Source organism: Crocodylus porosus, unplaced genomic scaffold, assembly GCF_001723895.1.
Source record: "Crocodylus porosus isolate Cpor-Errol unplaced genomic scaffold, CroPor_comp1, whole genome shotgun sequence".
In the NCBI taxonomy this organism is placed as follows: Eukaryota; Metazoa; Chordata; order Crocodylia; family Crocodylidae; genus Crocodylus; species Crocodylus porosus.
Window position 1 is genome coordinate 4,697,022 of NW_017728911.1, and position 5,123 is coordinate 4,702,144.

At 43.5% G+C, this 5,123-nt stretch overlaps 1 long non-coding RNA gene across 3 annotated transcripts in view; it reads left to right on the plus strand.

Moving 5' to 3' along the window:
- The window catches only part of LOC109308879, an 11,962-nt gene extending 8,117 nt beyond the window's left edge, over positions 1 to 3,845 (plus strand). For all 3 annotated transcript variants that reach the window (XR_002100722.1, XR_002100721.1, XR_002100723.1), the window contains exon 3: positions 3,422 to 3,845. This is a non-coding gene — a long non-coding RNA (uncharacterized LOC109308879). The remainder of the gene's footprint in view (positions 1 to 3,421) is intronic.
- The last annotated feature ends 1,278 nt before the right edge of the window (positions 3,846 to 5,123 follow it).

Here is a 5,123-nt window from a genome sequence, read left to right on the forward strand (position 1 = left end):
TAAGTTTATCAGGGGTGACCACCAGGACCTGGGGGAACGTTTGTTCACCAGAGCGCCCCAAGGGATGACGAGGTCGAACGGTCATAAACTACTGCGAGACTGTTTCAGGCTGGACATAAGGAGGAATTTTTTTACTGTCTGAGCCCCCAAGGTCTGGAACAGCCTGCCATTGGAGGTGGTTCAAGCACCTACATTGAACACCTCAAAAGCAAATTGGATGCTTATCTTGCTGGGATCCTATGACCCCAGCTGACTTCCTGCCCTTTGGGCGGGGGCTGGACTTGATGATCTTCCGAGGTCCCTTCCAGCACTAATGTCTATGAAATCTATAATATGGTATCATCTATGAATTTGGAGAGAGTGCTTTCCATGCCCTCATCCAAGTCACTAATGAAGACATTGAACAGCACCGGTCTAAGGACCGAGCCTTGTGGAACTCCCCTGCCCACATCTTCCCAGCTTGATACCAACCCATCCACCACCACCCTCTGGGTGCAGCCCCTAAGCCAATCTGCCACACACCTGACCATGTAATCATCTACGTCACAGTCACTCAGTTTATCTATGAGACTATAATGAGATAGCATATTGAAAGCCTTCTTAAAATCCAAGTAAATGACATCCACCTCAATTCCTGTGTCTAAGTATTTTGTGACCTGGTCACAAAAAGAAAGAAGGTTAGTCAGGCAGGATCTGCTTGCTATAAATCTGTGCTGGTTGCCCTTTAGTATTGCTTTCCCCATTGGACTCCCACAAATGTGATCCTTAATAACTTTTTCGAAGTTTTTTCCAAGGATAAAGGTGAGATCCTTCACCAGATCAATTTTACTTCCTTGGCATCTGTGATGTCATAAACCTGTCCATTCATCAGACAGACTTCTGGGAACAAGGTGAATTTATTCTGTTTAAAAAAAAATCAAACAGGGGAAGAGGATATTCTTAGTCTCTTCATTCAGCACAAACACCCCTAATATTTTGCTCCTTTACAGGTCACCTTTCAGGAGAAATTATGTCATCTCTTTTCCCAGATACACCCTTCAGCTTGGTGTCTTCAGAGATTACCAACAGACTTGCAATTATAAGACACAAAAGTGGAGTTTCCACATCTGAGAATCAATGCATGAATCCAAAGGCCCCATGGGAAACTAACAAAACACAAGTAATTGGGACAGAAAGGATCAGGAACTGACTTGCCTCCAAGAAAATTAGTTTTACTGCAAGACCTGGAGGCTCTATTTGCAACAGCAGCCAGAAAGTTCTCAAGAAAGGGTGATAAATATAAAAGGATATTAATGTAATGGAGTTATTACCGTATTTTTTGGACCATAAGACGCACCTGACCATAAGATGCACCCAGTTTTTAGAGCAGGAAAACAAGAAAAAAAAAATTCTGAACCAAATAGTACCGGTATACTAAAATATTTATTAAAATAAAGCAAAATACGGTAATATTTAACAGCGTAAACTCAACAGTGGTGTTAAGAACCATCATCACTTCCATTAACAAATGAGGAAAGACTTAGAGGCTCAAGCACGTTACCTGGTACCGTACCTAGCTGCCTCCTGTCTCAACGTTTTAATCCTGTCAGTCTGTCAGTGTCACACACACACACGCAGGGGAGGCATGCGCTGTGCCGATCATGTGACCTGACTGACTGACTGACATTGAGACTCCAGGAGGCGGGACTTCCCCCACACACAGCAATCCACAGCATGGGAACGGCAGCGGACAGCGGACAGTAAGCGGGCGCATGGGACCGCAAACAAATGTTCTGGGGTAGCACACCTTCGGACCATAAGACGCACCCTCGTTTCCCCCCCACTTTTGGGGGGAAAAAAGTGCGTCTTATGGTCCGAAAAATACGGTACTCATGTAGAAGTTAGGGAGAAGCCATGACACCAGGATCAGATCTTAAAGGCAACCCTCCCCCCTCGAGCTCTCCAAACAAAACAGGTCTCCCCCACCCCCAAACAACAACAAGTAATTTTGCAGGAATGTAACCTTAAGCTTAAGAAATTAAGACTTCCAAAGTCAGGATATTTCAAAACTCCCAAGATTTAACTCTGCTGCCATGTGCAAATCGTACCTTATCTGCTAACAGGACAGAAATATGTACATTTAATCAGGAAAAGGCAGAAGAAGAATACCGCTGTACAAGGTGGCTGGGATAGCATGGTGAGTGCAGCCTTCTCTATAGAAATCTCCTGTTTGACACACTACTATTCAGCTTTGACCTGACATTAACACAGGGGCGGGCAATTATTTCAGGCAGAGTGCCGCTTACTGAGTTTTGGCAAGGCATCGAGGGCCGCATGACAGGCAGCCAGGGGCAGATAAATATTAACTTTCTAAATTTTTTAGGGGCCCCACAGGCCGGAAAGAATGGCCTGGCGGGCCGCATGCAGCCCGCAGGTCACATTTTTCCCACCCCTGCATTAACACATCCTGTGGATTTCAAATGTTCTTGTTTGTTTTAATATTCTTCACTTCCTACAAATGAGCTGCTCAATTTTCAGAGTTTACCAGATTGCAGTTCCCTTTAAGACACTTCACTGGGGCTTTCCTGAACTCAACCATTACAGAACTAGGCCTCTTAAACTAGCTGTCCTTGGCTCTGAACAGATAGGAGTCCTGAGACAGAGGCTTCTCTTCATCCCCAAGGCAGCCACCTGCATGCTTCCTGGAGTGGCCAGATAACAGAGTGGTCCCTTGTATAATTTTGAGCAGCCTAAAGACTGCTCTAAGCAGTCCTGACTTCAGCTGTTCCACATGAAGTCCTGCCCTACCCAGGACCTGTGTTCCACCTTATCCCCTACCTTTTTTACTCTTTTGCTGCCCGGATGAACCCTTGATGCAGAGACATGGTACATGGGAATTGTGCTGACCCTTTGTCACCCTTGGATTTCCACTAGAGATTCTTTGGGCTGACATCTACACAAGACCATGTTGATGGACGGAGGGTCAAGAAGCTGCCCCTGTGATGCTGAGATTTCCTCTGAAAGACTTAGTACACCATGCACAAATACAAAAGGCTGTGCTAAGAGAAGGCAACACTTATGCCAAGAAGTAGTATCCATTTCTCCCATACAGCCTTTCTCCACTAAATCCTCTGGGCAGGTCACAAAATCAGAAAAGTAGGGTTGGAAGAGACCTTCAAAGGTCACCTAATCCAACCCCCTCCTCCCCACTGCCAGAAGCAGGGTCATCCCTGTTCAAACTATCCTATACAAATCCTTGTCTAAGCTGTTAGTAAAACTATGGGGTCCATCCTTGACAACCACAAGGCATGAAACCCTAACCTGTTATAGGTAAGGCAGGGGGACAGTATCCCCCAACTGCTCATATCTATGAAAAGGGAAAGAGGAGGAGGCAGCAAGCATTGATGATCCATGAACAATTTAATCTGATAATTCGTTGCAGGTGAGCAAAACCCATGAAAGCAGAGCTGGCTGGCAAATGAGTCATGGTAATGTGGCACTTTTGTTGAAATGTTGACATGTTTCAAGCTTCTCCACCTAGTGTCACAGCAGAGCAACAAAGAAAGGTCCTGATACTGTGATGTGATCCATATAAGCAGACCTCAGCAGAGATCCACTGAAGTCAGCCAAAATCCACGTAGATATGAGAGGCTTTCCATTGCACAGAACTCACTGTAGGATGGAAGCCAAAGTTAATCCTGTTTGCCTACTGCATGTATAACTTTGTAACACTCGGCAGGGAAATAAAACCCTTAAAGCACTGAGTTGGTTGGAATTTCTCCTCTGTGTTTGTTTTTAAATGAAGTGTGACCTTTTGGATGAGATTTGACACATTCACGGAAAAGATCAAACTTCTGGCGAATTGATTTTTTTTCTCTCAGTATTTGTTTTATTTCTGTTTCCCTTCCCCTGCACTTTTTTCAAAAAAAGGGAAAAAACTAGGGGATGTTTGTTGTTGTTTGGAAATTTCAATTTTTTGTTTTTGCCCCTTAAGGGAAAAAGAAGAATCTGGGGGTTTACATGTTTTTATGTAGATTTTTTTTCCAGACTAAAACAAAATTGGCTGTATACGCAACCTGTAAAAGAGATGCTACAATTTGATAGTGACATTTCCAAATGATCTCTCATCAAAATATGGGGAATCACCATTGCTATTATTCTTATCTTGATCTCTCAGATGAGCAATAAAAATAAAATAGGAGGAGAGTAATGATTAAAATGAAAAAGAATGGGATAGAGCAGCCTCTGTGTACACCATATGGCAAATTGGGGAGGGGACAGGCAACACAGGAAGCAAAAAGCAAAGCAAGCAATCAGGAGCACAGGCAAGGAAGCACAAAGCAGAGCAGCATATCAGGCAGAGAGCATAGATCTGAGAGCAGAAAGCAGAACAGTAGATCAGGCAGGGGAAGGGGATTGGAGTGGCACTTGGTGAGAGGACAGAGCTAATTAGCAGCACATCCATCAAAAATGTTGGCCCCCACTTGGCTGCAAGGTATTGATTAGGTTTTCTCCCCTTTACCCTTCTACCTCTTATCTGTTTTGTATGTTTCCTGTTCCACCTATTAGGCACCTTATATGGGCTTAAGACACCCTGTAGGGCTCTGCTACATGTTCAAATTAAAATTGGATAGAAAACAGCTACAGAGTTGTTACACATTTTCAAGCACTAACTTTGAAGCTGGTTGGTTCTTTTTATAGCTGTATAGACATGTTTATGGTGTTACAATTACTTTGCATTTATGGCTGATATCTATTGCATGATTAACCAGTTAATCTTGTGATAATTACTTTGTATTAGTAGCAGGTCTAAATTTATTGTGCAATTAACCTGTGAATTGCATAATATATGTAATGTGTAAGAGGGGCCTAAGTCAAAGGCAGTGAAGCAGAAGAAGACCCACCCACTTTTTATACAAACCACTTTTCATGTATTTAGCAGTGCAGAATAGGATCATACTTAGGCACTCAACAGCTGTAATAGGATCTGACCCTTATAAGCCTGTAGTTGTACAGACCCTGCCACCATAGGGCCCTGTTGAATGAAGCTTTGAGGAATGCTGTCACAGTGCAAAGAGTAACTACCCTAGGTTTCATCTTTTCAGAGTAAATGAGCACTGCCAGAGATCAGACAAAATGTCCAA